The sequence below is a fragment of the Oryzias melastigma genome, linkage group LG19 (assembly GCF_002922805.2).
Source record: "Oryzias melastigma strain HK-1 linkage group LG19, ASM292280v2, whole genome shotgun sequence".
In the NCBI taxonomy this organism is placed as follows: domain Eukaryota; kingdom Metazoa; phylum Chordata; class Actinopteri; order Beloniformes; family Adrianichthyidae; genus Oryzias; species Oryzias melastigma.
This window is the reverse complement of record NC_050530.1, coordinates 16,054,779-16,067,099: the sequence shown is the minus strand read 5'-3', so window position 1 is coordinate 16,067,099 and position 12,321 is coordinate 16,054,779. Positions and strand designations below refer to the sequence as shown.

General features: G+C 38.4%; 1 protein-coding gene across 9 annotated transcripts in view; it reads left to right on the top strand.

The window, feature by feature from the left end:
* The first annotated feature begins 2,480 nt into the window (after positions 1 to 2,480).
* tanc2b (tetratricopeptide repeat, ankyrin repeat and coiled-coil containing 2b) overlaps positions 2,481 to 12,321 on the top strand; it is a 178,098-nt gene continuing 168,257 nt past the window's right edge. For all 9 annotated transcript variants that reach the window (XM_036217014.1, XM_024284953.2, XM_024284959.2 and 6 more), the window contains exon 1: positions 2,481 to 3,482. The gene's annotated coding sequence lies outside the window, so the exon portion shown is untranslated. The remainder of the gene's footprint in view (positions 3,483 to 12,321) is intronic.

Genomic DNA, 12,321 nt, shown 5'->3' with positions numbered 1-12,321 from the left:
GGGGGGGGGGGGGGTCTTTGCTCCCTCAAAATACACATATGCAATTGATAAAACTCCATGCATGTGACATCTGGCTTTGAGATGATTTTTTTCAATGATTATTTGAGTGATATTATTTTTTCTGTTGGGTTGTGCTACTAGTCGTATTGTACTCGATCCTGCTTTTTCACTCCTGGTATCTCTTTCAGGGAGAGTTCATGGAACACACAATCTCCTTCTTTATTCTCTCGTTTTATTTCCCTGAAATATCTGAAGGTCAGGGGACGTTGGAGATTAAAAAGCTCCGCTGAACCTTCATTAAACTCTGGTGGAGCCTTGTGTGTATTCAGAAGCAAGAGGAGATATCTGTGACTGCTTCATCCATCAAATTCACCAGACACCCGTGCGCACTCTGTGTCAGACACCCCGCACAAAAGCCAGTTTCCAGGGCGTCTCGGAGGTATTCCGCATTGCTGTTTGCACAATGGACGCCTTTAAAGTACAAATATGTAATCAAGCACTGGTGAAACGCTTGTCTGCAGATCATTTTATCACACATTTTACAAAAAAGGACGTGTTACTATCAAGATTTCATTATGAGGAATGTCAAATTGGATTAGGCCTTTAATATGCATCACATAGAAATGTATAAAATAGATTTAAACTTAGAAAACCGTTCAAAATTATTTTTTTAAATCTCAATTTGGCCAGCAGTAAGAACATCTAAGGGGAAATCTATATTTTTTGCACATGTTTATAGCACAAATCTATGTAAAAACTGTCAAATTTAGTTAATTATGCAGATATTTAAGTTACCTCTGCTTAAACTAACACTTTGCTTTGGTTCAATTATGAGAAATTAAATTAATACACTTGATTAAACAAGCTGAACATCCAATAGTATCTATCTGCCAGTTCAGTCCATAGTTTACTCCAACTCTCACTGTCCTCGATCTGACAAATGGGTCTGCATATGTATTGACTGAATGAAGAGGTCAGAGTAATGTCTAACAGGGATGTCCATTTATCATTTCACATGTCAGAAGCTCTGTGGGGAAGAGTAACGGAGGTTTGATTGGCACTAACCTTGTTTTTCTAGAAAAATTATTAATGATTTAGGTAATCGCGCCTGCTTTTGTCATAAATATTTGATCGAACCTGCCTCCCAGCTCTCTTAATCATCTTCAGACGGTCTGAAGATGCTGCCGAGCATAATGAAGGTGAGTTTGCTCACAGAAGTAAGTAGAAATTCATACACAGACAGAAAAAAGGAACTAATGACTAAGGTGAACTAATGAAATACTTAAATTAGATACAAATAGAAGAAGCAGGGAAGAGATGGTGAATCTGTTTGGATTTTTTATTTATTTTAATTAGAGAAAATTTTTTTAAATTAAATATGTATGTAATTTAATGGAACTGTAAAAGTTAAGAGTGTGAGCATCACTAATCCTCATTGACAGACCATTTATTACTGCATTTTCAAGCTCTGGTTTTTAGTCACTTTTCACAAATGTGTGACATAAACAACCAGTTAAAACAAAAAAAACCCAAATGTAGTGCTGTATGCGGTTATGAAAAATAAAGCATGTTTGGGATAGTTATTGATAACATAGAGGTAAATTATGTTGAGATGCAGGGCCAGACCTACTATAAGGCAAAGGTAGGGGTTCCTTGGGGTTCCATTTGTGCCAAAAATGCGTTTTTGCGTCCACAGTCTATATCTTTGATCCATTGTCTGTGTCTGTTGAACAAGTTTATTGAATATTTGTTCATGTCTATGTACTACTAAGCAATATCCTTGTGTCCTGTGCAAGACAGGAGCTAACAATGCTAGAAACTGTTTCTAAGGACTTTTCTGATGATCAGATACACCGACAATAGCAAATGCAATGTTTTAAGCATTAAGCAAGGTAAAACATCACAAAGAAAATAAAAAGGTATCACCAAAGAAGCGTGGACATGCAGAAGATACTGCTTAATCTAATACAGTTCAAATACTGTAAAATGTATTAGTGAAATAAGAGAGTGTTAATAACATTCAGGGTTACCTAAATTCTCAAAAGGAGAAGTTCTAACACAAATGTTCAGATTATTAACATTGCAAACAGTGTTCTGGTCCTCCTGGATGGCATTTCAGTTTGGCCACTAGGTGGCGGTCGTACTACAGCATTATTCCAGAAGAAGAAGACAGCATGATCGACAAACTGTGTTTTGGACACAAATGGTTAGTTTAAAAATATTTCTTTAAAAGAGTTTGGAAAATGCATGTGAGTTTATGAAGATGTTCATTTAGTCAGCAATGTATGTCTACGTCGACCAAGTGTTGGCATTAGCCTTCCTATGAGAAATTTCATTAAATGTCAGCATCAAGCTTGCGGACTTTAGCTTTAAGTGCTAAATCGATTAATATTTCTATGAATCGATTATTTATCTGTTAAGCTTCAATCGATTAAAATCGATTAATCAATTTTATCAATCCAGCCCTAATTGATACCACTACATTGTGTAATGTTTTGTTCCATCATTCAAGTAATTTGATTTCTTTTGCCTTCTTTAGTAAAACCTGACAAATTAAAGAAGCTACAGAAGAACCTAATTTGCTCCTATTAAAAAGGAAATAGAACACAAAATAGCATTTTTTTTAAATTGACAGTTTTTTTTTTTTTGTTGCTGTTTTTTTTGCCGTGGGAATTTCATCTATTTAAAACACATTTGTTTAACATTTTTAAATGTGATTTTACTTTTTTATTCATATAAAAACATTCTGATTATATACAGTGATGATGTCGAGGGCCCCATGTCATTGTTCACCCCGGGCCCCGAAACTGCTGAGTCCGGCACTGTTGAGATGTTATATGGAATTGACCAGTCAAAAGACCGAAGCAGCCCCAAAGTTAGTTGTTGTGTTAACTACGAAAAATAATCAACTTATTCAAATGAAAGAAAATCTTTAGAACGAACGTCTATTAAATTTTTGAAGAATACTTTATAACCAGATTGAAATATTTTGGGTTTTATTTTGAAAGCCCACACCGGAAATGCTGTGTTTGACAGCTTGGGTTGGCTTGAACCAGTGGCACAGCGGTGCTCCATGTTGCGGCGCTGCGTGGCACCGTGCTGGGCTCCGACTTGGCTGAACCACGTCCGCATGACTTAATTCGTGAATGGACCCGGAGCCCGGAACCCTCGACGGGGACAGAGTGACCGCGCGTCCGGCTGCAGCTACCTACCTGCTGCAGGGCCAGTTCGCATTGCGCCGCGTACGGCGCCCCCGGGGGGGTCGCCACTGACTGTAGACTTGTTTTCTGGGCTGACTGTGCTGGACTCGAACGGTGCTGCTGATTTCACAGTCGTTTGCCTGAACACGAATCGGAAACGCGCTGACCATTAAGTGAGACTTTAGAGCTGGGCTCTACGAACCACCGCAGCGGAGCAGTAGTGGAGGAGCCACGAATGCCCCACGAGCAGGGGTAAAAAACAAAGCTTCGAGTCTAGAGAAGGTAAACAGCTTTCCTTTCTCTAGTTGAGCACTTCATAAAGTTAATTGAAGTGTACTTTTATCAAACATATATGTTTTTGGACGGTTTTGATGTATCACCAGTACATGTTGACAATACAAAGCCTGTATCCTCATGCTGTTCTTAAGCCCATGATAAGCTTATAAACAACCCCCCAGTAGTGTTTAATGAGATGCACTTTGAAGACAAAAAGAAGCTGCAGCACATGTGAGGCATTGTTTTTTTTCCATCTCTAGCATCATCATTGTTTATAATAATCATAATAAAGCAGTATCCATCCATAAATCCAAATGTCTTCTACCAACCCTATGACCTAAATGCAACAGACTGTTGGGGGGGTTGCCCACCCAGACTTCCAAGCTGCCCACAAAACTAGAGGTTTATGTGAAAGAAGCTGTTCTTACTTGTTCAGTGGCCCCAGGCCAGCATCTACCTCACTGTGCACAGCCTATTATCTGACATCTGGTCCTTCTTGACAAAGACGTATGTGGTAATAGTATGTTTCAGCACAAGCGCTTAATCTGTGTAATGCCTGTTGTTGGGAAGGAGAAAACACTTATTTCTCTCTGACCGCCATTCGGCACTAAGACACCAGGAGGGAACAAATATGTATGTATTTAGCGTAGAAGTCAATTTCTTTAGGGCATATGAGTTCTGCAAGTTGGTGGTTTTTGGTTCCAGAGGATAAAGCATTTATCACAGGGGTAGTTGTGTGGTAAGATTTTAGCTCCAGCTCTCATGGTTTTTGCATGAAGCTGGAGATGGCTGCCTTCACACTCGTCTTTTTTTAAGTTCTTGGTTGTCAGCTCTGCTCCACCGAGATGAAAGACAGTCATCTTCAGAGTGCTCCAACATCACGCCAGTGACTTGCGCTAGTTTGTGCGTCTTACCCCCCAACTCTTCCTGACACACATCTGCGAGTGTCGTTTTTCCATTATGAGATCGTGATGTTTTCCTTCGTTTTTCTGCCGCCTGCTCCCGAATTTTTTGTCTTCTGTTGCTTATCTGTGTGTTGAGGGGAGGGAGGGGGGGTTGTGACAAGGCTTTGTTTTCCACAGTCTGAGCCAACGCAGTCCCCACTGCTCATGCTCAGTGACAGGCCAAAGGTCTAGAATAAAAAATAAAAAAAAACACACACATCATGAGCCAATGATTTTTCACAAACCCTGTTTGACACAAAGCAGCCTTTGGTGCTGTCAGAACAAAACAGCCTTTACATCTTTGAATCATAGCAGCTGCATTTTTCTGTCAAATCTTGGGGTTGCTGAGATGTAATCATATCAGAACATGGATGTATTTGTGCCAAAATTTGACCACCTAATTCACAGCTATTAATACTTTTTTTAGACGTCAGATTAATTTTTGAGAGTTAAAATTACACATTTAACATAGCAAGCAAGAAACTTCACTTCCACCAAGCATAAATGTGTAAATAGATAGGGATAGTTGCACGTAAATTGTAAGACCTGATTGGTTACCAGGGCACCGATTAGTGTGCTAGCTTATGCAAATGACACTGTCATATTTGCGAAATAATTTTTGGTGAAATTATTTTTGCATTTAGATTAATATATCCACATTTTTGTAAACTTAATGTCACAGTTTGGTTCCTAAACAAACTGGACACAAAGGAAAGCCCAAATAAAATTTTTTTTTTTTTTCAAAAAATATTTTTGATTTCTGAACTTAACCAACACCCACCTGTCTAATTTCTGCAGAGTGACAGTAATTTTCAGAAATTTTCCTCTGAGTTGTGGGTGGGACTGTTGGCATGTAGCAACCCCACCCCCTTTCCCCTCACCCATAACTGAGCAATCCATGTACGCACTCTCCTGCTAGCTTATAGCCCCTCACACCTCAAACGTAGCATTACTAGGGCTGGGAATCACTGGGTACCCTATACAATGCGATACATGGCTTACGAGGTCGATGATATCGCGATACTTCGATAATTTGTAAAAAATCATCTCTAATAACTCACATTTTATAGAAGAGCACATATTTTTGGAAAAATATATCCCCATTAATTTTTTTAGCTCGCAAATAATCATAATAAACAATGTGTCTTATTTTGTGCAACAAACAATAGACACTAATGCAAATCAGTAATACAATGTCTTTGACAATCATTGACACTAATTAAATTAGAATTATCTGTAAAATTCAGTGTTAACAATAGTAGTTCTTAGTTCTTCAAACGAAAATAAAAGATTGACACTTGGTGAGAACCCATTGAGAATCAATCACAGGACTAAATATCGCGATATATCGCAGTATCAATATTTTTGCACACCCCTAAACACTACCAGTGCAACAAAAATGGCCAGCAATATTGGAGCTAACCAACCGTACCATTTTAAGGTGTTAACTTGAAAAAGCAAAACAAAGACGTACATGGATCTAGTCATCTACAAGTGGATTCATCAGAATGGATCGGACCAAAAACAGACAAAAATGTGATAAGCTGTTTAATTAAAAAATGAAATTTTATTAATCATATGTCTCAGGTAGAGACAGTTGAAAAGGGTTGTGGTTTAAAAAATGTGATAAAAAGCAATTGTTTATCAAATTAACTTTGCAATATCTTTTAGAGACTATGATGCTTTTGAACTGTCTGGGTTTAATTAAGAGGATTTTAGCTGCAGAAGATGGTTTGACTGCTCGCTCAGAGATGAAAAGGTTGCTGGTTTAATGAGCTCAAACAGCTCTTTTTGTGAGCTTCCACTGCCAAGCCAGACAGCACTCTGGGTGTTGCTCTCTGCCTCTTATCAGCTCTGAAAACGTGAGATTGTTTCCTGTATGGAGAGTAAAGGTGTAGTCCTCTGGGATTTTTTGCATTCATTTCCCCTGAGCGCTCAGACAGGGGCCCTCTCTTCATACTTTTTTAATCAGGAAAAACATTCATGCAGAGCCAGAAAACCTACCGGGGGTTAAAAAAAAATACAACAAAAAAGTGAGTTTTGTTTTCATCTTTGTGTGTACTGTAGCTCTTTGCATAATTATCAGTTTAGGAAAGATCCAGTGTGACTGAATTAAAATCTTTCGGTCATATTTCTTTCTTGGTCACTAACTCGATATTTGCTGCTTAAGCGGGAAAGGCTTCAAAAGGCAATACAGGAAAATGTATTCTTGACACGGATGCCTTCACACCTTTATCTTTGCAGTTAAAGGTTCCTTGCTTCTTTGTGTATTTCTTTATTTTTTAGCTTCTGCGATTAGTCGGAAATTGAAGAAGAGAAGGAGGATTTTGAGCTCCACGAGTAAAACTTAGCTGTCAGCAGTTAGATCTCTAATGCTCCGTTCACACCGATTTTAGCAACACGTGTTCAAGCAACCACTTTCACTGAAAAGTCTATGTCAACGCTTGTATGTGCGCATTTTGGGCTTCAGTGTCCAAAACTTTCGCATTCACACGTTTTAATTCAGCTTTCGACATACAAGATGCACCACAGTTGAATATGTGTTAAAAGTTAAACCAATTCGATTTTGACTAGTCAGGGACTTGAATTTGGTAGTGACATTTTGTCCTTTTCAAAGCAAGGAAGTACCAACCATTTGGAAAATGATCATGAAGGCAAAATTAATAATTGCGATTTGTTCCAGGAATGATATGATACCAAATCTTTTATTTATCGGAATAGAGTTATGAAAGAACAAGCCTGGACCGAGATTTGCACCACTTTGACATTTTGCACCAATCCCCTTCCATCTGTGAGCACACGTACTAGTATCGGGTAGCTACAGTCCAATATGAACACTGTATGTTACAAGCGCGTTCCAGAATGCTTGTTTAGCACAGTGGTCCCCAACTACCGGAAACCGGTCCATGGATCAATTGGCACCGGGGCACAGAAGAAATAATTCACTCTTCAAGCTTTTTCTTTTGGGTCTTGACAATCTTTTATTTTGAAAAATAACCAGATCCTCTCAGCTACACCTTCGATCAATTGAGCTGTAAGGTTTAGTCACGGGAGCAAAATGACTACGTCTGAACAGGCTTTTATTTTGAAAAATCTTTTGGTTTTTGAAATTTGACAGGATTCTCTCGGCTACATTTCAGTCACTTGAGCGCTAAAAGTAGTCTGGCGGCATGCAACACGAGAGTGATTGTATGTGGGATGCTTCTTTGCAAATGGATAAGACGACGCAAAGAATAGACGGAAGAACATGCTACAACTTCAAGACAAAAAAAACCAAAAACAAAACAGTAGGCTACCAGGAGTCCTACTTAAAATATGTATTTATCATAACAGGTGATTCCCACACACAAAGCCAGTTGCATAATATTCAAAACAATAGTTGGTAGAATATGTTACTAGAATTTGATGTTCCAGTGGTGTAATTTTCTGGTGTTATTATTAATATAAAAAAAGTTGTGTTACATTCAAGTATACTGTTTGTTTGTCATTGCACGGTCCGCTGCCACAGCAAGGTTGGGGAACACTGCGCATTCTTGAATATGCACAGAAATGTGTGGATTAAGATGTCCATTAAGATGTCCATTGTTAGGTTGGAAATGTGTGGTTGTTCCCCGCCAACGATTTCTAACGAACCCCTGCCACTCTGCAGAATTTATGTCCTAGAAATCGACACAGGTTTTTAGATTATGGTTAAAAACGACATAATCATGATTAAAAGACCACTGGGACAGTTTTAAAATAGCTCAAAAGATGATCGGAGTGGAACTTTCATGAGTGACAGAGTCTTCTCTGACACGTCCTCTATTTCATCACAGTTCTTTGATTATGTAAGAGTCAGGACAAATATGTCTTCGTAGAACTTCTTATTAGTGACCAGACTTTGAGGCCGGCCACGTCATTTCATTTTTCTGCACTCTCCGCGAGAGAAATAACACTCTGCCTAGCTGATGCGCTCCTTTTGTCTCCCGTTTCTGCGGGGAGTATCTGACATTCATTGAGTTCAGATGAGGAGACCCTTGTTTCTCACCTCTTTTGATCACATTGGCTTAGATAAAAATGTTCTATTACAAACCTGCCTTCTGTTGCCATAAATCAAGCTTTGGCCTCAGGCTTTTATGCCTGCTCCTATTAGTTGCAAATACCACGTAATGGATATCTGTAGATTTGGTTTTGTAGTACATACATAAAAAACAACATAGTTGTTATTCTTCATTGACATGATATTTTTGTACTAAGGTATGTGGTTTCCTTTGCATCCAAAACAGACAAGATTCAGTTTCTCTTCTTCCCTCCTTGGATTTTAATAGAATTTAACACGCAAGTTAAAAACCTCAATTGGTTCAACCAAAGATACACGACCAGATAAAAGAGCTCTGCTGTTTTGACTGCTACTACCAAGGCCTATCTTCTATTAAACTACAGTATGGAAGCCTGCTTAAGAATCCACAACAAGACTGTAGTGACAGTAATAAATGTATGTTTAGTCAGGGAATTGTGTAACAATAACTTTGTGTCTCACAGAAGAATGTGTGAGAGAAAAAGCAGTTACAAATTTTGACAGATGGGGTGGATGAAGTCATATGTGAATGTGTGACACTCAAGCCTCTTGATCCATCTGTGAAGGTTCTCTTTTTTTGTATCTTTCACAAAAACTACTGATTTTAGGGTTTTGGGAAAAATTATGTTTTTTGTTGAATTGACAAGAATGGAAATGTTTCAATATATGACCTTATATTCAAGACCAAACAATCTCTAAAATGGTCTTTGATTTGACCACTCAAAAACAAATTTTGGAGATTTTTTTTTCTAAAACCCATTGTTTCCCTCACTATACAGCATAAACACTTTGTGTTGCAATATTTTTCCAATGTCTGTTGACACAAATTTGTGGTAATTGGTACACTCAGGCATTTTTGCCCCCCAAAGTTTGTTAGGTTATTGTGATCGCTCCAACCACAAGTAATAGGTAAACCAAGGAGCAGTTGAGTGCTTGCACAGAAAGGACTACTAATTTTGTTGACACACCGTTCTCTAAAGCTACAATGTCAAAAATGCTGTATATTCATAGTGTATCAACTTTAATCGTGACTATATTGGCTCCTAACAAGATTAGGCTCTCCTAGACAGTCCGTAGAGGTAAAAAAAATCTAACATGCATTCAGCTTTATGAGAGAAACAGCTTTTATCTTTGTATCGTAAATGTTAGCAGGTCTGTTTTCTTGCCATGATGGTAAACCAACTAAAAGAGTACAAACCTCCAATTTTTCTATTAAAGGAGGTTAAAACTGCAGTATCTGTGCTCAGCCCTAAATTGTAATGAGTTCACTGACATTACCGAAAAAAGACACTGACATAGATTGTGTAAATGGAATAGATGTATGGTGGAAGATATTTCAGAAAATGCTCAAAGACTTCGCTTATACTACAAGTACTTAATTAATGTTAGAAAACATGATTTTTTTTTAGTGAAACATTTAAATAACCTTCATTTTATAGTGGACAGTATTGCATTTTGCTATCTAACCTACATGTTCTGTGACTGAAATTGGTGAAATGCAATTGCTGGTTGTTTTCAGGGTACTTGTGTGGTATGTGATGCATTTATACAGAAATTACAAACATTTTAAGTGCTCATTTATGCAAGTTGTCATTTTATGCTCCACTTTATAGGATTTTGGTATCTGTATTTCAAAGAAAATGCCAAAAAAATGATGCCTAATGAGTTTACTTATGTACTTAACATACTTGTGCTGTAACCAACTGTTTAGAACTCTTAGTTGACAGTAAGTGCCCTGCAGACAAGATGTCAGTGTTTCTGGCTTTTAGTATCTTAGTGTGGATATATAAATGGCTGTTAAAGTCAGGGAGATGCTGACTTGTACGACTTGTTCACAGTGATGTATTGCTGTGACTATAGGCGAAGACCAGATGCCTACGTGAGAAGTCATTTCTACCACAATCCCCGTAGTTTGCACGGACATATATCAGCGTGACAGTTACTGCTGTGACTGTGCTCTTTGAGCTCATTGCTGCATTGCAGTTTTAATGAAATCAAGTTAATCACGTCTCTCCAGACAAGCAGACGTGTTTTATGCATTCTTTTATGTCTGCTACCTCTTAGATTACATCAGATTACCTGATTCAAGATAGCTAAGCTGTTGGGTAATAAATATTTGCTCCGTCCAATGAGCCTGCCACTCAAACTTCCCCTTGGGAAGCAAATATCCCTGTTAGCCTATTAGGCAGCTGCTTGCGCCTGCACCAGCTGTCGATGGCAGATAATTGGCATCGTATTCATTAGGCTTGAAAGCTATCTCTCATAGAAAGAACAACTGCTACAGCCGCAACTCTGTTGAGCATTTGGTGACCTCTGACCCAACACCCCTCCCCAACGAAGTGCATAGTTTTACACCCACCAGGTAGTTTTCCCACTGTTTCAATCTGGACACTTAAGGGTTTCATTCATCTACCTTGTTGTCTACATCGGCAACATCTGGCGTTATTAGTTCTAGATCATTGAGGTCTTGGCCTTTTCTAGTCAAACTTAAGTTTTCTGCCAGAAATGTTTGAACAGTGGTTCTGTTGTTGCTAGAGGTGTGAAGTTCTTAATGAAACACCAACAGCCTTTCAGATCTACATGGTGGAGATCATTGGATACATGGAAACAGGCCTCAGGTATGCACTTTAAACGGGTTCTCTTCATTATAGCGCTCGCAGACTCTTCTCCTTTCTCTGTCTTTCAGCTGGGCGTGACAACTATTGTCGGAGTGAAGAGAAAATGACTTAATGAAAAGTGCCGAGAGTGTTTTTATCTTTTCAATGACATCTTTTGTGTTAACAAGCTGTGGTTACATTCCAGTCCAGACCAAAGAAAAAGGATTGCTTTTTCAAACTGTTTCTGATACATTTGTTGAAGCTGTCTCAATAAGGACATTTACATGCAACAGGGATAAGTCACAGTCTTGAATATTTCTTAAAACACTTTGAAGTTCAACTCTGATTATCTTTTGATCTATTGTAAAAACGTTCCCAGTGGTCTTTTAGTCATGATTATGCCAATGTCAGCCAAAAATCCCCAAATTTATTGCATCATGCAGCACGTTTGGTTTAGTATATCTTGTGGACTTAACAACAGTTTATTATCCTTTATTGTAGTGCTCCTTTTTAGGGTTTATGTTATTATGGTGTTGTTGACAGAAATTACACAGTGCCTGACCCCCCTGGCCTGTTTGACGGCCATGTTTGGCCCATGTATTTGAAACACACCAAAATTCTCAACCAGCAAGACTGGTTTTGGAGAGGGGGGCTGTCTCTGCACTGGTGATTTACTTTTTCAAGGTAGGGGGAGTGGTCTGCCGCCGGCAGCCTCCAGCCAACAAATTATGTCCTTGTTCAAGCATGAGAGTGCATTGTGCTGGCTGTTAGGACACAGGATCCCCTCCGAGTTGGTCTAAAAATACCTTTATAGTATCCAAACACACATCAAGGAGACACAAAAAAACAAGTTCAATGAACAAATACGAAAAATGGGCTCTCATAAAGTTTAATTCACATCTTTATTACTTACTTGGCATGAAAAAACCCCAAAACTTAAAAAAAACATGTTTCTTAAAGACCTACTCTTATGAAGTGTGTGTTTTTGGGCATTTTTCTTATGACAAAGGACATAAATGAAGAAAATTAAGGACAAATGTATTTCCTTTTTGTGCCGTTTTTTGTTTTAAAAAAAGTATGCTTCTTGTGTGCCTGTCTGCTTTTAATTGCATTTTTTACTGTGGTCTGCAGCAGATAATAAACTGAGCATAAGTCGGAGGATCTCTGAACCAGACAGCAGATTAGACAGACAGCCTAATTATTAATGGAGTATTATGTTCTCAAACCCCCCTTTCAGTGGATTAAGG